At 41.2% G+C, this 26,516-nt stretch overlaps 1 protein-coding gene across 6 annotated transcripts in view; it reads right to left on the reverse strand.

The window, feature by feature from the left end:
• The window catches only part of LOC138129820 (potassium channel subfamily K member 17-like), a 142,067-nt gene that overhangs the window by 62,654 nt on the left and 52,897 nt on the right, over positions 1 to 26,516 (reverse strand). For 3 of the 6 annotated variants that reach the window (XR_011159399.1, XR_011159401.1, XR_011159400.1), the window contains one exon: positions 15,742 to 15,864. The exons of 2 other annotated variants lie outside the window; for them this stretch is intronic. The gene's annotated coding sequence lies outside the window, so the exon portion shown is untranslated. Of the gene's footprint in view, positions 1 to 15,741; positions 15,865 to 26,516 lie in introns of those variants that run through there. One more of the 6 variants, XM_069046120.1, reaches the window with a different exon arrangement.

Here is a 26,516-nt window from a genome sequence, read left to right on the forward strand (position 1 = left end):
TGTTTCTAAACGTCGCTACATCTGATCCCCATCATGCATTCAATCGACAAAGGCTTGCTACTGCTGATTTTATTTTAAACAGTTATTTCAGATCTTAACTGTTGAGTAATAATGTAAACATTTGGATTGTTGAAGAAATTGCTCAACCTCAATTTTGATAGAATCTAGAATAAAGATTATAACATTTGACCAAAAGAAATTTATCAGAATATTTCTGCAACTTGTTGAGCATTAATTGATTAGTGAAAATAATATTCGTCGAACATAAGTTTTACAACCCGTATAATTTATTCAATATTTGATTGGGAACTAATTATGATATTCACATGAATATGTAAACCGCTGAATATTTGAATCAACCTTTCAGAAACTCCGAGATTACAGATCTAAAGGAGGAATAGTTAAACAGTTAGTGTTCAATCCTGTTGTTGCTGATAAAAGTTAAAGAAAACGTTTTCAGCAAACTCGTAATTGTATTGTTACGTAATTGAATAATGTTCCGGCAAGCTTTCTGAAATTACGCTTGTCAAGATTTGCATCAGAGTTTGATTATTTTTGAAAATATAAAAGCGCATCATATCAAAAACTAAAGATGGAGTATTAGATAATAAATGTATGTACTTAGGAAACACATAATGTCATTGATTGTTTTATCAGTAATACGATTTTACTGAAACATAGCTTTTACAAGAGTTAGAGTAGTTTTAAGTTAAAGTGTATCTGGAAGTTTTTTCGTATGAAATCCAGATGAGAATGGTGAAGCTCTCCGCAGACCGAGCGATGCAAGTTAGTACATGTACGGAAAGTTGTCTAATTGGAATTTAGTTTTTGTAAATACTGCAGCAAATAAAGTCAGTTTGTTTTGCGGAATATTTGACCATATTAGAAAAAAGTGGAAAAATATCAGCTACAATTTTAAAATGTGAATAGTTTAGAACTTGATGAAATCATCCTGAAAATGAGCTATTGGAGGAGGTGACGACAGGTGACATATCAGGCAGAATTTTACAGTTTTCGATGATCTAGAATCTAGATTAAGAAAAATTTCCAAGACAAAATGTGGACGATAATAAGAAAACTATTAACAAGGCCATTTCAAGAGACACACATTGAATTGTTGAATTGAAGCAACTTTTATGAAACCCAGCAGTTACAAGATCTAAGACTGAAATTGAGAAGATGTTTTTCTTTCCTGGCGCCTTTACCATTTTTGCAACAATGTTCTGAAATAATATTCGAAATGAAGTTGTTGAGCTTTCTGTATGTTTCATGCTTTATTTTGCCCTACGGGCTTTCGGACTCCTGGTTACAGTATAAATATAACTAAACTTAAAGTAACAATTCCAAAAATAACCTTTTTAATTCCTATTCCCCATCCTCTCCTTCTCTATCCTTTCCCTCCTCTTCCATATCACTTTCATCCATCTTATCTCCCTTCCATTTTCATTCAGTATTTCTTCCCGTTCCTTTCCCTACCTTTCTCTTATTTCGCTTCATCCATTCCACATTCTGCACCTTCTTTCCTCTCCTTCCAGCCAATATCCGTTTTCTCTTTCCTCGTTCCCACATCTGAATCTCACCATCATTTTTCTTTCTTGCTCTTTCTCTCCCCAGGTACTCCGGAATTTCCTCTGTCATACACCTCTCATACTCCCTGTTGTATCTGGATTCTTTTGTACTTTCTCTTCTTTCTTGCTTGTCTGTGTCTTTGTCCCTTTCACTCGGTTCTACATTCATCCACTTTTCTTTTGCTCTTAATCTTTCCAATTCTTCACTGGCATACCCGTTTCTCTCATAGTATTTCTCTCTCTCCTTCTTCTCCGTGTTCTTTTTCTTTTCTCTCCAGCATTCCGTTAGTATCCGGCACTCTTCCCTTCGATTCATTTTGTCCTCAAACATTGCCGCTCTCTTTCCCGCTTTCACTCTCAGCCTATTCCTTTTACACTCTTCCCTCACCATGTAACCTGGCGTTTCTCTGTCCACTCCTAGCACCCCTCTCAAATATTTTTCTTGCACTTTCTCTACCTCCTCTTGTTCCTTCCATCCCCAGATCTCTGACCCGTACATCAATATATTCTCTACCACCATCATCATTCTCCCCCTGAGATCACCTCCCCTCTGTCCTATTCCCCAAATACATCCCACTACCTTATTTGCTTTCCTCACTATTTCTGTGATATGTGCCATATCCATGGCTCTTTCAATGAATGTGTAACCCAAGTATTGGAACTCGTTTACTCGATCTGTTTTCCTTCCTTTCCATTCCATTCATTCTCTTCATTCTTCCTCTTTCTCTTAATAAACACCATCATTTTCATTTTCGTCTTCTCAACATTCACTTCCAGCTTTCCCTTCCTCAGATACTTTCCCAGGCTCTTCATCATATCTTTCATTTCTCTTTCACTCTTTGCCACTATTACTAAATCATCCGCAGACGCCAGGCTCCAAACTTTCTCTCTACCCACCACACTCCATCCCGCTTGTGCTTTCTTTAACATTTCGTCCATATCTTCCACATATATCGTAAATAGCAGAGGTCTAAGTGATCCGCCCTGCCTCAGTCCCTTTGTCACCTCAACGATTCACTTTCTTTCTCTCCCACCTTCACTTTGTTTCTTGTTCTGGCGTATATCTCCTCAATCTTCCGTACCAGCCATTCGCTTATTCCTCTCTCTCTCATACACTCAAACATTTTCTCTCTGTCTGTCTTGTCAAAGGCCGCCCTGAATTCACTCTTTATTAAATGGTCCAGGATCTACACATTGTCCATAGTATCCCTTCCCTTTCTGAACCGTGCTTGACTGTCCGTTACCACTTCCTTTTCGTCGATCTCTCTATTTATCCTTTCGCTCAAAAGTGAGTCCCTTGTATTGAATTCATCACAATTAAATCTATACAAGGCAATTTTTTCGATTTGATCAAAATCAAAACCATATAAACAAGATATTGCTATTTTTCTGAAAACAATATCTCGGTGCCTCCAACCATTTTTGGAATATACACATTTAAATTTTCTGTCTTTTCTGGCGCCTGCACCATTTTTATATTATCTGAAATTTTCTGAGGAACCAACACAGATACGTGATACAGCTCCTTGTATTGGATTCATTACTATGAAATCTATAAACATCAGTTTTTAAATTTCATCCAGGTCGAAAAGCATCAGAGATATCATTATTTTTAGTTTTAGCAAAATTTAAATTTGAACGATTTTCTAACAACTGCTTAAAATGGAATTATGCAGTTGTGCATTCGATTCGTCACGAATAGGTCTAAAGCACCCTCTTTTCATATTTAATCTACCTCGAGCCGTACTGTAGATGTCGTAAATTAAAATGAGAAATTATCTTTGCGCATCCAACATTTTTGCACACCACACATATTAACAATTTGCTCACGAACTGCTGAAGATAGTATTATGTAATTTATTGTGTTCGGTTCATTACAAGTAGTTCTACAAATGCAGCTTTCAAATAAGATTTAGCTCAAAGCACCAGTGAAACATTGTCATTTTAATTGTATATATTACGTAATTCTTTTTTTTTTCATATGTATCGTAATGAAAGTGGCACTTTTTTACACGAAAAATCGTAGTGAAAGTAGTATTTTTGTACATCATTTTATTCCATCTCCTTGGAGATGATTGTCAAAGCATACCTATTTTTATTTATTTTTTTGTAATTTTTGTAACTTACATCGATATGCAAAAAAATAATGTGTACAACACGTTATGAAAGTCTCTTTTTTTCACTTATTTGTTTGATTAACTCGGGCTACGGCCTCGTGAATCAATTTGCAAATTCGTGAAAAAAGTATGACTTTCATAACTAGTTGTACAAATCACTATTATTCAAACATGTCCCGGCGTCCACACCGTTTTTCCAATTTTCTGAAAAACTATCAGATACATTAATGCAGTTCCGTGCATTGGACTACAGTGAAATCTTAAAAAAGTGGCAAAATTTTATCCAGTTCAAAGGACACCAGAGACGTCATTACTTTTAATGTGCCAATATCCTGATGTCTTCGCTTTAGAAAAATATAAATTTGAAGTTTTTTGTAACAACTGTTCAAGATAAATTGTGTATTGAATTCAGATCTGAAGAACTCTGTTTTCACATTTAATTCACCTCATGTCGTGTTGAAGATATCGTAAATTAAATCGAGAAATTATCCCAGCGCATCCACCATTTTTGCGCACCACACATATTTATAGTTTTCTCGGGAACTTCATGAAACAGCGCTATACAATTTCTTACGTTTGATTCATTACAACTAAATCTGTAAAATGCAGTTTTCAGATTAGATTTGAGTCGAACAACCAGTGAGATATCGAGATTTTATTCACAGTAAAAATTTCCTGGCGCCTCCACCATTTTTCAAGCCATCCTATAAATACAATTTTCTCGACGGGTCTTGGAGATAAGATTATGCGGTTTTTTGTATTCGATTCGCCATAGTCCAGTCTACAAGACACAGTTATTTTTATTAAAAAAAAACTGACGCCGAAGCCATTTAAATTATTAAAATAAAATCTATAGAACATGGTTTCTAGTTTGGATCTAGCCCAAATCATAACGTCACTTTATATTAAAAGTTATCCTGGCGCCTGCACCATTTTCGTCAAATTGTCAATGTACTTTTGGCGAAACTGGGGTGACTAACGTGTAGGTTTTTTATTTTATCCGTACGAGGAATTCTCTCTACACCACTTACTCTTCTTCTGAAGCAGCACAGCTACTTTATTTATTCGGTAGAGCAAATCGGCCGAATGGGACGTGTAAGATCGACGGTTTCTTAGGAACATCCGGGCTGATTGTTCGGCAAACTCTCCACTCATTTTCATTAAATTGGCCAAAACACCACCCCCAGAGCCCGTAAATTCGCTCGAGCTTCTTCGCCTCTTCGCGCGGCCCTCTCGTTATCAAGAGGTCGAGTCACGCAACAAACATGTATCTGTAATTACGCACCCTTCACTCCCCATCTCTCCGCCCTCGGTTAATAACCACCCTTACGCAAAAATTAATCGTTTCGTTTGAGGCCTAATTATGGCGTTCATTTCGGAACATGTAAACGTGTTCATTTGACGGATCTCGTTTAATTAAAGTTAATTAGAATTTTGTAATTCCGATGAAATGCGTTGGCTAAACGAACTTCGGAAAAATCTCCGGGATTAATAATCGGCGATATCGCGGTCGGCGCAGGCGAACCAGATTACATATTCGTCACAATCATAAAAATCTCCCTAATATTTCACGGTGAAATAAAATAGTCGGAGGGGATCCGGCCAGACGCGAAATCGCAGCGAAATGTGGATTTTAAATGCAAATGTTAAACGAATTTCGCACATTCGGGATTTTAATTCGGACCTGGGGGATCGATCGCGCAAGGTGGCGGACACGCCGGGAGAGAATTGGGGGCGGGGGTGGCTCCCGGACTCGGCGAACATTATTCGTTTACTAATGGCGTAATTTCGGATTCTTCGGGTTTATTAAAAGAGCCAATCGTCAAGATGAATGGCCGGATGATGGTCCTTTGACAGGGGATGAGCTCGATCCGGGCGCGGGGTCGTGGTCTTTTCACTCGAAATAAATTCTCGCTTTTTTATCCCGGCGCAATTACAGCAAGCTTGAAAAAACGAAGCGGTGGGGAATTAATTTTTGGAGAGAGCTGAACAAACAGGACGGTTCTAAAGCTGGATATTCTACTAGGAAAGCTTCCGAGGAGCCGAAGCTCGTCCGTTGCCAAGCCAGGTATTGGAGAAACGAGTCAGTATTACAGCAGGAGAAAAAGTGTCAAAAAAGGAATTCCAAAACGAAAGTGGGACTTGAAAAGTATGTTATCATGTAAAAAACAGAAATGAAAAAAAAGGAAAAAATCTACAAAATTTGTTATTACTTATTAGTATTTGATTAAAACCGAATTTGAATTTTGAAATTAGATGAAAAATGTTTGAAACATGACAGGTTTTCTAAAGGATTAAAAATTTGTGTATCAAGGGCAAAAAGTGCATCTTTTTCGTCCGAGTTTGAGTTTTCTGACCGAGGCGCAGCCGAGTAGCACTCTGTATTTTTTATTTTAAATTAGACTCTTCATAGTGGTTCCCCTCGAAGAAGCTAACTGTATTTATTAACAATTATTTACTATTGTTATTATTATTTCTTTGTTTTATCTGTGTTTCATTTCACTTCTTTCCATTCACCGTTCTTCCCCGCAGAATACAATTCAAGCAATAAAAGGGTAACTCCCAGCGTCATTTATCTCTGCAATCTCCATCCTAATTTATTACTTGTAAATATTTGAAGATTGTCTGGTTGGCATCATTTCGGCTAGAGCAAACACCCCGAAACCAATACTCATCAGTTATTCGGCAGCGAACGTCAAAAAAGACAGAAACAGATTACACCCCGTTCTTGGGGTGCACAATTGTGCGAAGACCCCGAAATGCAGTTCCCGTCGATAACTGAAGGGCGACGCGCCACGAACTCGCCCCTCCGAAACCCCAAAACTACAGAAATACTCGAATAGAGCGAACAACCGAACACAACCCCCGACCGAATTTCGATTAACCCAATTAGCGCCCCTCGCGCCACCTGAAACCGACTGGAGTCGCTGTTTATGCGATGTCAGGGTGGAGTTTACATATTTTCGCTCCCCGAAGATGATTCCGTTACAACTCCCGACCAACTAATAAGAAGTTGTAGGTGTGCGCACCACCCGACCGGGAACTAATCAGAACCGTCTCCCGGAATAAACTTTTCTGTGGAACTAGTTTCAAATATGAAACGTGAGTGCGAACTGCCGGAGGGGTTTTTCTCACCCCCCCCCCCCCGACTCGCCCCATCCGGCTTCCGGGCCGAACATTAAATGACCCTTATCTAGAGCAAACATTTAATCTGAAGTTTCGCCGATAATCGCCGATTTTTGTGTACTTTCAACCCTTGAACGCAAATATCGGGGGTTGGAAAAGTTGCGCCGCGATTTTTAGTAACAATAATTATTCGGCGGGAGAGTTACGAGAAAATGCGGAGGGAAGAAAACTTCTTGGGATTTTTCGCGAGGGTTTATTAATTCCGGATTCGGTTTGTTCTGGGCATTCTTGGCGGGGGTGGCGCGCCCCGGGCGGGGTCGATAATTGTTGTGTCCCTCTTTAGATTTTATCTTCATTTACACGGAGAGTTTATGGGGTGTAAAGTCTGTTTATGGGGCTTCAATTAGGGGTGCAGGACGACCGGAGTTTCCGGGACGGTTATGACCAGAGGAAATTTTCACTTAAACTGTAATGGCGCGAATAAAAATAAAAAAAATAATTTTTTTCGCTGTTGTTGGTATCATTCTCGTAGCTCCCCTTTGCTTATCTTTAATTAACCCCACTCGAATATTTCCTTATGTTTATTTTTCGTTATCTAAACACTAACAGTGCCGCCTCCGGCACCCGAAATTATTTTTCCCGATTTTATCGCAACTCATTTCTCAAATAATTACTTATCGCCTGTTTCGACCCGACCTGTTTAAAGTCTCGTACATCGAAAACCAATTCGTAAATTTTCTTAAAACTTTTCCTATCAAAGAAACTTCCATGGAGCTCCATGATGCTTATGTAAAAAATTCGCATTACCCGGAGCTAAATTGGAAAATATTCTCAATTTCACAGTTTTCAATCTACGGTTTCGATATCCCCGACTCCTCTAGATGCAAAAAATATATATATTAGTTCGGCGAAAACTTTTTGCCATGGGCCGCTGATGAAAATGAGAAAGGATTTTTTGCCGGTTGCGACTGCAACTTTTCCGCAACCAACGTAAATAGTCGACGTTAGGTTTGTGAAGTTTGGTGTTGTTTTCCTCGTTTTCGTAAACAATTTCTTATGCCTCGATGCCTCCAAACAATACTCCAACCTCATGAAAACAAGCTGCGGTGTTGTCTCTGCTGCAGTGAAAACATGTGGAGGTATTGTGAGCAAACAATTGTCTGATCTATTGAAAAATTGCGTATTTGCAGTATTCATTGCTAAAGAGACAGATTTTGGTTTTATATCTATAGTCGATGCGGCGACGCAATGGAGTGATCTTCACGTGACTCTCGGGCACGCTGAATGCACGCAGCCGAAATTTTCAAGCTTCCATAGTCTCGTTGTGTGTCTCGTGCTCTTGTGTTTTCAGTGCTTCTGTCTTTTATTTAAATTTAATGATTACATTTTAATCATAAACTCATTCTTAAAGTAGTAAGATTTAAATTTCCCGCACAAAATTCATATTTGGCAAGGCAGTATAAATCAGGCTTTTCACGACGTCCCTAGAAACTACCACGTGAACACCTCGTGACTACTTCACTGGTTCGCCGCGCCAACTATAGTGGGTCAGAAAAGTTGAATTGTCCCTTTTAGACATTGCAATAATTCTTCTCCAAAACAATATAACATTTGAAACTGAATTTAGGTGCCATCTCTTCACCTATTTTGTTCGTAACATTGACATTTCTACATTATCTTAGTTCATATTCGTTTCACTTTCCCCTTCTAAAACACTATCTTTTTCTGTGGTAACAATAAAAACACCAGCAATATGTTTTAGCAACTTTTCTTTTCATTCATTCATCTTGTCACATTGAGAAATGACAATTTACATCTCTACAAACTCTTTTGGACATTAATCTCGTCCAATAAACCAACCCCCACATAAAAACCACCAAAACATTTAAATTTGTTCATCCCCCACCCTTCCACCCATCAATCCCTCAATGTCCCTCCACTTTTAATTTCCAAATCCCCACTCGGACCCGTTTCAAGCCTTCGACTTTGGCAAAACCAAAAAACCTCCATCCCCCAACAAACAACGCGATTTGTCCGCGCTAATGCCGCACCGCGGGGTTAAGAATCGTCCGTCGTAAATCAGCCCCGACTCGGTGCAGCCCCCGATGCCCTGACCCGTGCAATTTTATCAACAACCGCTGTTCCGCTGCACGACTTCTTGCTCTTTCCGCCCTGTCCCCCGCGACCCGTGGGGGCCGTGTTCGTCGTTTACGTCGCAATAACGGAGTGCGCCGAAAAAACGACCGCCATCATTAATAACTCCCGATCATAAACGTCAAAAGACAAATCTTAATGACAACGAGATCCGGCGGCTCCCTCCGAGGACAATATGGAAAGGATCATGAAGAGCGGCCGACCGCTCGGTGTGACGTCGAGCCCCTATGATTCACTTACCCGAACGGGGATTGACGTTCGTGATGAATTTCGACGCGAGATCCTTTTGTTCCAAGATGGCGGCATCGATCTAAACAACAAAAACCGTACATCTACACGGGAGAGCGTTCTTTTACCATGATTGCACGTTGTAGCTCGACGGGTTTGTTTGTTGGACCATCGCAGTCCAGAAGCTGACTGTTTTCCTGATTTGTCGACGATCACGTTCTCAGCTCCTGATAAAATCAATCGGAGAGAGAGAACAGTCATCACCACGAGTTTTACTACCGCGAGACTTACGTCGACGCAAATTTTACCGTTTGGGTTCTTTGGCAAACTTTATAGTGGCCATCAAGTACCCCAAATCGGCTAGTTGGACGAGATGATCGTCTTTGATAGCGTCTTCTAGTCGTTCTGTTCCGTCGGAATGTTTAGACAAGCTGCACCACTCTAGACTGTGATTTCACGAGCACTCGAACACTTGTTATTTACTACTGTTCTTGACTCCTTCCCGAGTCGGACAACACCTCCGAGACCATTAAGAGCCCGCGAGAGCTGCACTTCCGGATCGGCTAACCTAACCATGCCGATTCGCAACCGTTTCGGCTATAACCGGTGGCATCTCCCCCGAACAATAAATCACCGACACGTCCTCGATTCATTCGAGTGTTGACGAAGTACACCCTTCCATTTACGACTTTCTCTCGTCTGACGACCGTAAATACGGCGAAAAGGGGAGACTTTCGGCCCCGTTTTCCCGACATAAATCGTTATTGATAGTTTTTCCTTTTATTATGTCTGCGAGCTCTTTAAAATCGTCAGCGGCAGATGTCGAATTCCTTCGGACATACTTTAATGAAATTTACATCGGAGTTTGGGGACGCGGGGGCGGTTTTATTCTCTAATAAAAGTTGCGATTGGAAACAGACGACTGTTTACACCGATCGGGACGAATGAAAATAAGCTGTTATTGAACAAGAGCTGGTTTGTAAATCAACCAAGAGGACGGCGCGGCGAGAAGAAAGAAACGATTAAAACCTAAAATATTGACTTTGCGAAAGCCGAGCCGAGTTATTTACCGCAAACCTTCCTTTCCACCTCTTCAAGCTCGCATTCTACCTCGCTCACCTGACGAATTAATCAAGGACTGCCAGGATAATCGCATTCCGAACGTTCGGTCAACCCTTGCGAGGGCAAAACTGAACTCTCGGGACGGGGAAATTAAAATCGGGATCAATTACGCCAATAACGCAGATTGTTGACAGCCGCTTAAAGCCTCCTTAAGACAAGATCCGGGTTCAATTACGTAATCGCGTGATTAATTAGCTGTCATCGGGGCCTGTGCTGTTCCGCAGACATGATTGACAACGTCGCCCCTCTCAAAACTCGGCTTTAAAGCGAAACGCCTCGATTGCCATTGTTGGGGCGCCGAAGGACTCCTCTTTGCTTCTTACCCCGTTGCGCCTCTCCTAATCCTATTTTGCTGATGCGCTTTTTAATGAACAGCAACTTTCGAACTGGCCCGGAGGGGGTGGGGTCCGCCTTTTGTTCCGGCACCCCTTCTCGGCTCGACAAACTCCGACAGATGTTCTAAAAATGTTCTCCCGATCGTACAACGCCACAACACCAATTGTATTAACGGCTGCATACACATCAGGAGCTGTAACGCGCGCGGTGTTGGTTGCATACACATCAGGTGCTATCCACGTACGTACTGCTGGTAACATACACACCAGGAGCTGCACTTAGCGTGGATTGTTGGTTGCATACACATCAGGAGCTGCACGGGCAAATGGTGTTGGTTGCATACACATCGGGAGCTGCGTTTAGCGTGTGTTGTCGGTTGCATACGCACCAGGAGCTCTAAGAATTGTTGGCGGTATCTGGGGACGATATTTAGTCCGTCCAGAGCTCCCGAAAAAGGATGATTAAGACGGCCCGATAAGCGCGATTTATGACCGTGACCATTAACCGCAATCCGGGTACCTAAATTCGTAATAAATTCGTTCTGTCCGATAAAAAAAAAGAGCGCTATCTTCAATAGGGCCCGTTGCACTGCGCCATGTAAAGTTTTGTTCGGGGCGAAGTTTCTTGTGCGGTTTTCAAAACGAATTTACTGCAACTGAGATAAAAGTAAGGACGTAATGTATTACTTCTTTTAAGTTTTAATGGGGACGGTTCGAGATAAACGGGGGCGGCTTCGCAGAAATTGATTTTGCATAATCACCTTATTTAAATACGTGGCAGAGTTGTAGTTTGTCTTAGATGGGTTGGAAATAATTCGCGTGGTTCGATTTTCGCGGCCGGGTGAATTATTTAGCGGACGAGTTTACCGAGTGACCTGGCGGCAAACCGCAAGCGTCCCGTCGAGACCTCTCATTGACCCACGGTCAAACCCCCGCCGCTGCACCGGAAAATAACTGGACGGGAGTCGGGAAGGCCGGAAGTGGACAGTTAATGCCAGAAAAGAGAGTCGTTAGGCCTTAAGGAGCCAATTAGAGAGACTTCGGTCGACTTTAAGATGTCTGTTTTGTGCGTGTTTTGCAATCCTCCGGGCCTTTCGAATAATAATCTTCGATTCGGACAAAAACCACCGACCTCTTATTGAATATCGACCCTAGCACGACTGACAAACATTTTCTTTCGGATGATGGCGGTGTAATTCCGTTACTTTCTTCTCTTCCTCCCGATGCGGACGTTGACTTTCCCTTTTCGACATCTCCTAAAAGCAATAAATTCGACCGAGTGCTATGAGAAAGTCTGATTTCGTTCGGAATTAAGTTATATTCGCAAAGGTCTAAAACTGTACGCCGACTTCCATTTCCGGAAGTGGCGTAATTACGTTTCGCACCTTTCCGAATGGCAATTTGCGCAGTAATCGGAACTCTTCGACTTTTCTCTCCCTTCTTATTCCAGACTGGAGGGGGGCGCGGGGTCGGCCGCCCTAAACGCTGTTCTGCGTGTTGGTTTCCTGTCACAATTAGTATATCCCGTTGTGTACTGTTGGTTATCTAACACGTAGGCGTGCTAGATAACAAACGAACAGATCAGATAGTTACATACGCAAATTTACACGTACAAGTTGTAATTACAAACTATGCGATAGCTCCCCCTGTTTCGTCCTTTCGTTCCGCTCGTCCTGGTCCGTCAGAGTTATGACGTCTGCTCCTGTTCCCTCCACTTTCGCCCTCGGACGACCCCGCTTTGTATTTTTACTTCTCGAACATTGGCATACACGCGCCCTTTAATCGATCACTCCCTCCATTTATCCTTTCCCGGGCAGACACTTACATTTTTCTTTTTCCTCCCGACTACTCCCATTTTTAAGCCTGCACCGAACAGTTCTGTTCCTGTTCAATTAAAACCCCATTTGTGATCCTCCCCCGCCGTAATTCGTTTAATTTATGGGCTAGTTCCGGTCAATTCCGCAGGCAAAGGACCAACCCCCGTCTACCGCCACTAGAAAAACCGCCGTCCGCATAGCTCGCCGACACCCTCGTTATCCCTCGACGTTCCATCCGAGATTATTTACGCAACAAGTCGACCACGAGATTGATTGTCGCATTCCAGGTGGGAGTGCGACGCTTCTGGTGTTACATTTTCCTGCAGCGCGGTGCGGTCGCGTTTACCGCGAACATGTTAGTGTTCCCGGGGTGATCGCCGCGCTCATAAATCCCACATCGGTCCCATAAGGCGACACAATACATCACCGATCGGCGGGACAACCCATCCAGCTTCCCTAATCTATTCACACGTGCCGGAGAACACGCGTGACGCGCCCCCTCGTCTCATGCATAATACATCCGCGGGAATATTGGGAGACGCGAGTCGCGCGTGTGGTTTTTTATTTCTGATCAGAATTAATAATGGTGAAGGGGATCTAGATGCACCTCGCACTCACTGCAAAGTCCACAACAACAAACCATTCCTGAATGGAGATTTGCCAAAACTGAGTCTGCAAAACTTGCTTCCTTTCTTCTGAATTCTCTCTTCTCCACCACATTCACTTTGACATATTGAATCGTTGTCATTCGTTCACCTTGGTGTGCCCACCCCACGTGTCCTCCTACTCCTCTCGTTCTTCCGCTTAAAAACGCTGTCCCCTCCGCCCCTTCGCCGCGATCCCAGCGGAAGTCTTGATAAATTTATGGAGCTTGGAGGAAATTAAACCGCAACAATACAGGAAGCGTTCCATTTTCTAATGGCCGCCTGTGTTTTCTCATCATGGCGCATCAGATGTTGCATTTCGGGTGCACCCCCGGGACTCGGTGTAAATTACGGTGACGGACGTGGTGCATCGGGCCCGCGCTGTTAATTCGTTCTGGCGAGTGATTTACGTCGATGGGAGTGTCATTATCGCCGTGTCCTGTATATCTTGTCGGTTTTTTTTTTACAGATAATTCCGTCGGAAACGAGCTCGAGCTGACGTATCAGGATCGTGCCGAAGGATGTTTCGATGGTGACATGTCCAGTCAGCGAAGAGTGGCTCGTAACGAGCCACCATTGACGTAGGTCGGGATCAGGATTCGGCTGAATATTCGATTAGCGGCCATTGTTTCCTTCTAGTCGGCGGCGGCTGCCGGATCTTCCTTCGAACATTATTTATTGAAGAGGACTGCGGCTCTGTGCGCTGTTTTTCGTCGTAATTTCCCAACAAAACCGAGCTTTGTGTGAAGGGAGGAGCGGGATTAGTGGTTGATGTTGATAAAATTTCAACTTACCTCAGACTTGAGCAACTTAAAGTGTTTCCTTTGAGGGCGCCGTATTGGATCTCTGTTTTATTACAGGAAACCCTTGTTGGTGACGATGTTTTGTGGAAAAACTTCATCAGTTAAGAAAGTAAAAAATTCGAGACGACGCTCTCGGCGAACATTTCGCAGTTGGCTCTGTGTTAACGGACCGATTTCATGTTTCTTTGCTAATTGGGAACTCTGTTAAGTATTCATGGAAGTACTTCGCTATTAATGAAAATTTATTCCAATCGTAAAACTGTTTTGTGTTTGTATCCGATTATGTGTACAAATGGCTCTACAGCAAATCAGATTTACCGGCAATTAACTTAATAATCTTGTAAATACGCTACAAAGCACTAGGTGGTTGCTGGAATTAATTCGGAAAACTTTAAACTGATCTCTTGATTATTATGTTCCGGCCATGTTGTAATAAACGCTATTTTGGAATTTTCAAACAAAAACATTATTTTAAACACCGAACAACGTAGAAGGTGTTTTGGTGCGCGACCTCAACTTCGCCTCGGTCTTCAATCTCTGGGCTCAGCACAAAAAGACTCACTTCTACTCTACTACTATTATTATAAATAATTTTTTTTGTTATTATCCTTACTAGGAAATATATTTTTTGGTTATGTAATGTCTACGACTTTGTAATTATATTTACCTGCGCTAGCGCTGCTTCTTTCTATTTCTTTATACTTGCTTTCATTTCTTCTTTTTTTGTGTATTGTTACACTCAAGACAATTTTCTTTGTTTTACAAAATGTTATTCAAAATTCGTCGTTGTTTTTTTAAGAGTTGTTTACGTCTGACGAAAACGAGTAATTTCCATCGCAAGAAAAGTAAAACGCGACACAATGAAATCATTTATTAAAATTTTAATCACAACATTTTCCCTCCCGTGAACCTGGAATTATTACGAGTCCCGTATTTGCGCCAGGCCAACAATGCAAAATAATTTATTTTTTACCCCATTTTAATGGACGACCCCTCAAAAATGACACTTAACGACAGGGATTACTGCCGCCGATGGAGACAAAAGGATTTTTGCTAATCCCATCGCGAGAGCCTCCCTCAATCAGACCGTTCCGTTTTCATCTCCTTATCATCCCCCCGATTGCCGAACAAAAGACCTCCCCCACCCCCCGATCGACGAATTAATTCATAATCGCCCCTGTTTATGCAAAAACCGTCGCCGCCGTCGTTTAAAATCCCCGCCATAAATTCGGGCGGCGTCGCGACGGCACAATGCCTCCTAGATAAGATCTACTATCTCGAAATTCAATTAATTCGTAATTATCATCCCTTCGGCTTAGGCGCCCCGCGCGCCTCACCCCTTCGGCTTCGACAAGCCGCGAATTGGGGGAAAATTATAAGGGCGAAAAAAATCGCCCGGCACAAACTGCCCCGAGACAATCGCGAATAATCCGAACGCGTTACTAATTAGTGTTTAATTAAACGGGGGTGAGCGTAATTACGACAATTAATCACCGGGGGCGATCAGTGTGGGGAATATTGTATTCCGATTCTCTCTTTTTCGGGGATTATCAATATCGGACATTAGGGGGTGGTCGAGGGGGTTGACAAGTTATTGAACAGACCGATAAGAAGTCGGGGGGTTTAAAAACGAGTCGATGCGTAATTAGGACCTATCGGGTGGCTTTTTCAGGTCCATTATAATTTACCCCATTATCCTAAATAAATATTCATCATCCTGCCCACTGCGTAACAAGCAAATATAAAGTCACCCTAATTTCGGAAATGTTTTCTTACACCGACGTAACTCGATTGTTGCGGGGGTTGTTGTCAAAAAAACAACTGGGGTGGTCTTTCAGAAACGAAAACACTTTACTTGCCAACAATTACTCAAAAACAATAAATTGATCAACAACTAACCGATTGTGGGGGTCCGGACGTCCAGGGCCGATCTAGCCTCTAGTGTCTTACCTGGAACAAAACAAAAAAAATTAAAATCCGACACCTTGAAAAAAACATCAAAACGCACCCCTCCCGCCCAACTCCCACCTTTCATCCCTCTGAAAAAACAGGAATTCAATCCGCAACAGTCGCATTTCACACGTTCCGAAAGTACCGTCTCGATTTCAGCAAATGGAGTTGTCCGATTTGAAACAGAAAACTGCAACTTCCTACACGCCCACCCCCGACATTTCGCCGTCAAAGCGTACCTGCCGCGGCGATGTAGCGAGATAAAAGCCCGTATTTAAATTATCAAAATAACTATCCGAATGCCTACCACAAAGGGGTGACCACCCCCGGCTGCCAGCGGGTGCTTCAAGAGCACACCTTCCAATTAGCGAGCGTGGTGCAGGAATAATTGTTTCGATGGCCGCCGCTAGTTGTAATTATCCCGTCGATAATTAGCCTTCCGGGAAAAAGAACGGGAGGGTGATTAGAGCAGGGGATGGGGGCGAGAGCGACGCGGATAAGACGTCTTTTTGGGTTTTTTCCTTTTACGACACGAACGGGGTAATGAGTCAGAAAGGTGCTGATAACGGCGCGGATTAACCCCCGTAGTTAAACGGGCGAAAAATCACAAGGGATGGTGTCTACCTTGAGTAAATACTCGAGACGGGGATTAGTGTCGTCATGAGGGAGAAAAAGTCCCGCTTAAGCTGGGACTACACCAGCGCTTTAATGGGAATATGTGACTCGAAAATGCTGTGTAACATCTGTGTCCTTCTTTACGCAAAGACAGTCTATTCTAAGAAGATTAAAAAAATAATTTAGAGAAAAATGGTAACTTTATCTACAATTAATGAAGAAAATCAGTAATTTATGGGGAAAAAAGAAGTTAGTCATTAAACAAAAAGGAAAAAACAATAATGCAAATAAAAAACAGTAGAGTACGTTCAAATCGAGAAGTACATGGGCGGTCCTCTGATCGATGTGTTAACCAGATAGGGTAGATGCCACGTGATGAGTATTTTTAAAATGGGAAAACATAAAAGTAGTACAAAAAAAGGGAAAACGAACTATTTTGAACGGTAGAAAGTAGTATAGACAAGAAAAGAAACAATGGTTCAAAAAATGCAGTAAAAAACGTGTTGCTAAAAAAAGGGAAGAGAACAAAAAATTTTGCGCGGCACGACAATCTAAAAAAAATAAAAACAGGACAAAAAATGACGGATTTATGACCATTTCAGTTTATCTTGTCACAAAAGAGTAAATTCCTGCCAACTAATCTCTTAATAATAATAATTCAGATGTGATTTGTGATAAAGTAAATAGTCTTAAAACTTTTGTTAGCAAATGTAATTTGTCCAGAGCCACTTCTTCATTTTTGTAATAAAATTCATAACGGAGTTAAGTAAGTAAACGGCTTTAAGAAAACAGTCGCCGACAAATTGAATAAACATTCCAAGTCGACTGCATTCCACCCCGGACGTGTCGTACGAACGTTAAAAAAACAACCCCTTTCCAGGTCGCTCGGCGTGTTCACGACTTCGCCGTGACACCCCACTTACTTCACCCTGTCCGTTTCCCTTTTGTTTTAGTTATGACCGACGTTCCGAGTTCTATTAAGTTGGCAACCATCATATATCAAAGGCTCCTTTTATCGATCACCCCGGATTTGGCATTATACGAATTTTGCAGTCGGTATGAATGGTGAAAATGGATCCTTTCAGGACGACGCCGGAGCGTGGAGGTGGATAATTAATTTATCGTAAAAATTAGATCAGACCGAGGGATAATTCGCCATGAAAAGGAAACTTTCTTCGTCGAGAGTGGCTTGTTAGGGTGACATTTTTCCCCGGTGGTGAAAAAGTTGCGCCTGTGCAAAAATAAATTAATAATGAAGCGCTACCAGAGGGTTGGTTGGCGGCGACCATCCGCGGATTAACGGCCGGGGGCAGATCACCCCACGCATGATTTCCCTTTTCCTTCGACGCGGACGGGATGGGAGGATTTTTCCAGGACCAGACAGGAACGAGCAATTGCGCGAAATAACACAGAATCCAACAATGGCAACTCATTAATTCTTATTTATCTTCTCATCTTCTTTGCTTTCTGCTTTAATTATTCTCTGTATTTGGCCGCCCCCGGCAACAGATTACGACGTCATCTCGCTCGCAAAATCGAACGGAAAAAATCGCCAAAAACAACACGGGCGCTTGAAGAATTAATGGCCGCTCTTCTCGACCCTCATTTTAATTTCCCGACAGCCGCGGGAAAATATTTAGGCGAGCGGGAAAAATCTGAATTCAAACAAAAACTTCGCACACTGGTGCACCCCGAGACTAAAAAATTCACAACGTTAAAGCGGAAGCTCCGCGATCAACCCTTGCCGAATAAAATTGGACGCAAATTGGCAATGAACGCCTTCGTCGTCGGGCCCTTTGTTTGGGGTGTGCTTTTGTGCGAAAAATAAACCACCACCGTGAGAGAACCCGGCGAAAAACATTATTAATTAATTAATAAATTAAGAAAAACTAGGAAAAAAACACCCCTCGCACAATTAAATCACGACAACAACAACGGCCACCTTAATTTCCCGGAACAAAACTGGGAGACTCTCAGCGATGCCTCTCGTCTTCTTATCTCGCATTCCCAGGAAGTTGATTAATTGAAAATAGAGGGGTTGATAAACGACTCCTCATTACCCTCGACTGTAGGGCCCCGAACCTTTGTTGCCGTAAACCTGATTTATTCAAGGCGGCGCTGGATGGTTCCGTTCCGTGTCTGATGCCGGACGGACCTCGGGACGCGATTCTTCCCGGGGGCGGCAAAAAAAATACGCGATAAATCATGCGTTCGATCGTCTCGTTAAGGCAATAATCTCTCGTTGTTGCGAACCGGATCGTAAATCTTTTTTAACGACGCCAGCCGCGAATAAAATTACGCTTTGTCTATCGGTTTCTTCATAATTTTACGATTTTAGGGGCGGGATTGATAATTCGGTTTGGCGAAGGCGACAAACAATAAAGGGAGGCCAATAAAATTGAAAATTCCGAGACTGTGAGAGCCGGACGAGATAAGGCAATTTTAATGTCAATTTGAGTCAAGTGGAAGGCTCAAAGAATTCTTAAGAGGGAGTTTCGAATTCGAGATAAAAAAGAAAAATAAAACGAGACGAATCGGAGGAAGCCGAGATAAAAAGATATTTGTTTAGATTTATTTCACGAAAGGGTTTAAGTAATGAGCGAAAACATGTCGGAATTAAAGCGGAATAATCGCACAGAGATATTATTCCTCATCACGTACTTCAGAATTCAACGTTAGTGAAAAAAATCAACACGAAATTAAATTGTGACATTGTACTTTTCATCACAGACTAAAAAATAGTATTTTGTGGAAGATCTAATTAAGAATGATTTAAAAACAGAAAGAACAAGAAATTTATTTATATTGACATAAGCACGATTCTCATCACAAACACACATAAATGTATTTTTAAGCACCCTTAATGAAAAACGTAATTTTACGTACTCCCAAGCGGACAAGAAGAAACTCTTTTTCGGACGCACTTTTCATGACATGGACCGTGGCGCCATCTGTTGGTCTATTTGGTAAGTTAACAACGAAACCGACAAAACCGACTGAAAATCAACAAATATTTGACAGTTAAATTTACCTAACCAATTTGTTTTATTTGCAAGTGTTGTATCGTTTACTTCTGGTAGTGGATATTTGGCCAAAAAGTGAGAAAATGAACGTTGACGGAGTCGATAGCGACAGTGAAATTGACGAAGCGATGACTGAGACGCCGCCGGACATTGCGGACGAAGCAAGCGCTGCAAAACAAGACTTGCTTCCGAAAAAATCTGGAGACCTGTATAACATTGAAAATGTCGGTCATAAAGTCTTCGCTTTTTGTGAAAAGAAAGCAAGTAAGACATTTTCACTGTATTTAGTTATTTTCTTCTTGTTGCACCATTGTGGTGAAAATGTATTACTATAATGAATTCGTAATTTTTTCAAGGATGTTTTTGCTTTGTAGTTCGTGCGGTTGCCTAAAAAATTTAATGTGCGCCTCGGCCAAAAAGTGCCTTTTGTCCTCGCCTGTTTTCAAGTCTAGAAAACCTAGACTCGGACAAAAAAGATGCACTTTTTGGCCTTGATACACAAATAACTATTTCTTGATGAAAAATTCACAAACTCAAAGTAAAACTGTAAAAAGTCTAAAATGCTGAAATAGAATAAAATCGACTTCTCACCACAAACACATTATTTTAGCTGTGGAACCCGATTGATTTTTCTTTTATTCTCATCTTATTTTGTTTCTTTAAATCATGGGAAACACTTGAAAGAAACTACTAGGAAAAACAAATCTTAAACTATTTAGATAGATGTATGGACGGTTCTCATCACAAATACACATAAATGTCTATTCTTGATGAAATTTCACAAACTCAAAATAGTCTAAAATCGACTTTTCACCATTACAAATATATTATTTTAACTCATCTCAAAAAAATGTAGTGATATAGACATATGTGCAATTACTCACCCCAAACACATCACAATAAATGTTTTAAAATGATGCACAAATTCAAACGAAAAAAGTCTAAAATGGTGAATCAAAAAAATGCAGAATAAAATCGATTAGAAGTTAAATTAGTACTTCTCATCACAAACACACTGACACTATTCGTTGCTTTTCACTTTTGTAGTATTCCCATCTCATTTAATTAAATATTATGTAGAACTAACGGAAACAAATTCATACATTTTCACAATCTGGAATTTTTTCCTTCACTAATTTGATCACAAGATTTAACAAATTAATTAGTTCATAGTTTAGCCGTTGGCGCTGTGATTAGATCGGAGGAAACAGGTTGGAGCACTTGAGAGACCCACGTCAAACTGTCCAGCTTAGTTGAAAGATCAACTTAAACGTTAAAAGATTTTCTTTAAGGATTGTTGTGGTCTACTTGACGGCTTTTGTCATTTTGACGTACCAGTTAAACAAAAAAATTTACTTACTCAGAGATTTCCATTTTTACAATTGTCATTTTCCAAATAAAATTTAATTTATTGCATAAACTGGTGGCGGTTTGTTTACAGAACCGTTTTAATTGAAACCGAAACAATTGTTGCGGATATTTGTTGTTGTAATTAATATGAAATACAGATCAAAAACGTTGCTCCTAAAAATCGTTTAAATTAGTAGTGATGAAAAACCAAATGAAATCGAAATTGTTCTGCAAAGTATTTCTTTCTACTAAAAATAACACAAACCCAAAAAAATCGTTCCACTTTCACTTTGTAAACGGCGTTTTTCCGTCGTTTTGAATTTTATTCGACATTAATAAAGTTTCAGTGTGAAGTTCCCTCACAATTTCAATTTAAATTTCCAAGAGCAAAGAGGGTTGCCACTTTCCAAAGAGAAACTTTATTATAAAAGCATTTTTTCTAAATTCTTGCAAGAGTAAATTAATATTTCAAAGAAAATTTAGATTTGCATATTTAGATTTTGTTAGTCGAAAGGAACGAGTAGCACCAAGTGAGAGCATTTGGGCATTCAGCCACCCCTGTAAAACTCTACTCGAATTTGGGGTGAGCTCTGGAGGATGAAATAACCCTCAAAGACATTTTACATTGATAATTAACGTCCGAATAATTGTGTACACGTCACAAGGCCGCACAGATCACAGAACCGAGTCCCATTGAATGTTTGTGGATTGGGAAAAGTTTAATCGGTAATGGACGTCTGTAATTTTAAAATTCCTGCAGCACCTTTTCACGAGCGACAAAAATGTTAAATGTCCGTTATAAATTCAGTCGACATTCCCTCTTCGACGAATTTTCCTTAACATTAAGAAAGTTTCATTGCAAAGCTTCCTCACGTTAAATTTCAGCTTTTTACTTTTACAAACTAAATTTCAATTTAAATTTGCTCTCAAAGAGATCCTGCGCCATTTCGCGTCGCGTAACAATTTTATTATGCATCTTAAAAGTGACATCCACCAAATAACGAAGTATTTGTGCACGACGCACACATCCTAGAAAACCACCCTGATTCACTCCATTTAAACATTTACATATGAAGCCCCGCAATGACTCTCCCCGTCCATTACCGCAACTCCTGCCCCCGTTTATCCTCATCAATTTCGCCGCGGCAAATATTGAATTTGCACGGGCCACTTGACGAGCCCTTTTTTCCGCCGTCGCCCCTAATTATGATTTGGGACTGCGCCGCCCCCGACCCGTGTGTGCACACCGCTTTGCCTAGCGCAACCTAAACAATTTGATGTTTGAGCTGGAAGTATAATGCTCGCAGGCGGGGGCACATCCATCGGATTAACTTTATAAACGTTCCCGGGGCTGGTTCGTGGGGTGCGTCGCGTATTAGCATTCCGGGATGGGAAAGAAGGAAGAAGGAGAAGAATCGCGATAAAGGAGGCACAGTCGTCGTTATGAAAACAATATTTCCGGGTGGAGGCGGCTTTTCATTTCGATTCGGTTCGAGGTGAGACGAGAAATGTATTTTTTCCGGGGGAAGCCCCACGACAAGGAAAACTTCGCCGAGGCTGCTATCGAATCACGAAGTTTCAGACAAAGTTGCGAGAAGGTCAGTACCGAACTCGGTGACAAGTTGTAGTTGGAATTCTTCTATTCTGGCTTCTTGCTGGAGACTGGAGCTTCAAAAATTATTATCAACAGGAAATCTGCTGGAGCAGATGATTCAAGTGGCCGCTAGCAAGGTTAAAGTCCTATCAGAATTCTTGTAGGGAAAGCATTGGACTAATGATCCCCGAGAGGACGAAACCGGTCTGCGGTTTATTTGATGAACGGCCTCGCCTTCTCCGATTCTCTTTGAAAAACACTTCTGTCACATGGCAGAAAATAGTGGAGGAGCTTATACGAGGACGGTGTCCCGCTGGGACCAAAGCTTTTTTACCCTGAAGCTTTCCAATATCTGTATAATTGCTTCGGTTTCACTTTCAACGCCTTCGACTTATTAAAATCTTTACAGCTCTGTAACGTACTATTTTAAATATTTGGCTACCCTTTGCGGAATTGAAAACCTTTATAGCTTTATTCCTAAGAGTTAAGTACTTTATCGTGGAAGAACTGCTCCACAAGAGAGCTGGATCTGGAATTTGTTTGGTAAACAGCCTTGTCTGACATGACCCAAAACAGTGGATTTTCTCATGGGCTATATGAGTCATATCTTAGCAAACGACGAATATCGGTCTCAAGGCGTTACCAACCAACCGGAAAACATTCATTCGTTATGTTAGTGTCGTCTTTCTCTTTCACTGGTTTATCGCTCCGCCTTCGTGCGGATATTTCCAAGCTCACAGCCCATGAGAGAATCCAATACCTCTAAAACCATACTTGAAGTCCCATTGGGACCTAAAGGTTATCCCGCTAGTTAATGTTGACCGATTTTCTGGTCATCCTGTCACTACGGACAACAGCAGTACCTCCTTCATGCAAAAATAATATTGTTTTCTTTCCGAAGGTTTTACTTTAGATCCTACTCGAGTCTAACTTTCTGGACCTGCGTGCTATTTATCTTTGAAAGTCAAAAAGTTTACTGAACCTGAAACAAGCTATCGAGAGAGAAACCTAACCGGTCTGGGGTTGTTTGATAAACAACCTCTCTTTACACGACAGGATGTAATGGTGAAACTATAAACAAACACTATCCCATTGGGACTAAAAGTTGTCGATTTCATTCATATTGATCCTTCCGCTTGCAATCCCTAGTCGCCTTGAAACATAACTGTTTTACTTGGCTGCTACAAAGGTGTAAAATTTTTCGTAGTTATTTAAGGAAACCGGAATTTAAATTGAGTCGGGTTTTTTTGTTAAAGTTGGTTGAGTTTTAGGTGGTCTTCTTTAGCAGTATTATGTAGGTGGTGTGCCACCCGCGAGTAGCAAGTTTCATGGAGTTTTGGAAGTCTAACCGATATTGCGGAAGCATTTGCCGAAGCTAGAACGAAAATGTTAAAGAATTCATGGGAGAAAGGAAAAGATCAAGTGTTCGCTAATTTGGTACTATTAATAAAGAATTTTGTTAATTAGTCGTAAATTTCTTGCCGCTAACAGAAAAACTGTAAACTGTAAAATTAAAATTAAACACATAATCGTGTAGTACCCCAATGTAAGAAAAAAAAAGAAAATAATTTTCTGAATCAATTCCAAGTGATAAACCCTACAAATCCTTAAATGCATTAACCACCAATAATTTACAAGATCCTTTCCAAATGTTTCCATTCTGCAAAATGCTTTCTTATAAGCCACAGTGTAGTTTTATTTAGAGAAACCGGCAGCAATCCGTAGCATACTGGCAACGCTGGTTGCATACGTGTCCAATTCCAAACTAATTTGCGTCTTGTAAAATTTGGTAGAAACATTTTCACAAGAAAAGGCAGGGTTGTTCGAATGTACAAATCTAAAGTAAAGTGTTAATTCGACGGTTAGAGGAATTGTTGAAAGTGCCACAAGCACAAAGCCACTCGTCTGTTCATGTCCTAGAAAACGCTTTCTAAGACTTGTGGCGTTATCTGATTACATTCGTGTGTAATCCGGACTTGCAACTATCCCAAAGCGTCCACTGGGGTTTTAAAGCTGATTTTCTATATGTTCGAACAAAAAAATCTAACGGAGCGAGATCAGGCGATCTGAGGGGACATAAATCCTGCTGATTACGCGATCGTCATGAAATTCTGCCAGGTAATCAGTTGCTGTGTGGTCCGTTGCCTCATCTTGCTGAAAGTAACCTGCAGTTTCTCTTCCGCATGAATTTGTGCTTTCTGAATGACTCCTGCATCAGATTTCTGTATTTTTGATTTGATAAGACATTTTTTTAGATACACTGCATTTGTTATGAGTGTCAAAAAGTCTTGCTCATAATAGTGTTGGGTATGTAGGCAATCGAAAAAATCTTTCATCAATATTCTTCAACATTGTGCAAGTCCTTGATTGCATTTTGATGGTCCTTCAGTTGACCTAGAACCTTCACTAACACCACTTCTTTCCAAACTTTTCAAATGTTCAAATTTTAAGTAGAAAGACAAACTGATTCCTTGTCTTTCGCAGACAATTAGTCTAAAATTTCGAGACCATTTGTGTAATTGTCAAGGTGTTGAAGCTTGTGATGCAGACTCTTCCAACTGTTTTAAACAACGACTTTTCAATTAAAACGTTTTTTGCCAGACGGGATCAAGTTCGTTAAATTTGATCAAACATGGAAACTTTTTATTCCGTATTTAATCCCCCTAACGATTCGAACACAAGTGGTAATTCTGAAGGTATCTCCACAGCCATGTCATTTGATTTTTATCGTTTAAAATTTTAATAGCATGCACACACCTAATTTGTAAACAATTGTACACAGCGCTTCTGTGAAACAGATTTACTGAAATTTCGTCAATGTAAGTCGACCTTTTAAAACAGTTTTCTACAAACAAACAGTGAAACTTCGACTGAGCTTTGTTGTACCGTCTCCGATGTAGACTCTGTAGCAGTTTCTAAACAAAGGGGGCAACTTTTAATTAAAATAAAATTTATCAAAAGAAAAGAACTTTGTTAATTGTGTCTCCCCGAAACCAATTTCACTCTGTAAAAAAAAACACTAAATTTAGCTTCAAACTGTGTAGTAGGTAGCATTCTTTAATTCTCAGAAAAATATATCGTGAGTGCATTAAAAGCCTTGTGCTTTTCATCTGTTGTACAAAACTATCAGAGGTGTTTATTTGATTTAAAAAAAAACACTCGTTAGCCTCGAGGAGGACCTAACCGGTCTTCGGCTTGCCCCTCACTTTGCAACCATCCCTAGCTTCAAATATCTTCGTCGAATCTAATCCAACCGGACTCCTTTCCCCCTTGGAAACCTCCCCCGTCTCATCTCCTCTTCTCTTCCGGCCGTTATTCGATAATGACAGGCACCGACCCCGCAACCCCAGATGTTTGATAAATTGCAAATGTAATAATATCCAAGACGTTCCCTCCTCTAAAGCGAACATGCCCACCCCACTTGACTGGCTTAATTTTCTATTCAGACGAAATTCTGGAGAGTTTCGGTGTCGTTAAAGTTATGAATTATTTATTACGTCGATCTATGTTTTGAATTTAAGCTCGGTTTGAAGGTAAACATGTGGCCGTCATCGAACCCGGCGACATAATGCGCACGACCCCTCCCGGGGCGGCGGTCCCCCGGGGGAAAAAATGGAACGACGAGGGTCCCGCCGAAGACGGAAACTCTTTGTGTTTCGTCGGCGGTGGGGGATGACGCCGCCGGGGAACACCGAGCCGGATCCGGGTCGCTTCCGGTTTTTGCACCGAATTAAAAACTCATTTGCCGAGTTTAAAATTTCTAAATAATAATATTTAGGCGGCATTAACGCTGAGGCGCTCTCCCCTGAGAATGGGGATCGGTTTTTGTGCGGACATTTTTTTTTTCGAATCGCTGATTGTCCGATTAAAATCGACAAGGACGGGGGTCCGGTGCGCTTTTCATGTTTTTACAGCGAACAAGCGTTCGATAATAATTCAACGATATTGCAGTTTTTGATTGAAACAAATCACTTATTACCGGGTGGATGACGCGGTTGGTCAGTTTTGCTATTTCTGGGAGTCCCCCCGTAATGCATTATTGGATTTTCATTAAACTGATACGACCGCAG

Source organism: Tenebrio molitor, chromosome 4, assembly GCF_963966145.1.
Source record: "Tenebrio molitor chromosome 4, icTenMoli1.1, whole genome shotgun sequence".
NCBI classification, from domain to species: domain Eukaryota; kingdom Metazoa; phylum Arthropoda; class Insecta; order Coleoptera; family Tenebrionidae; genus Tenebrio; species Tenebrio molitor.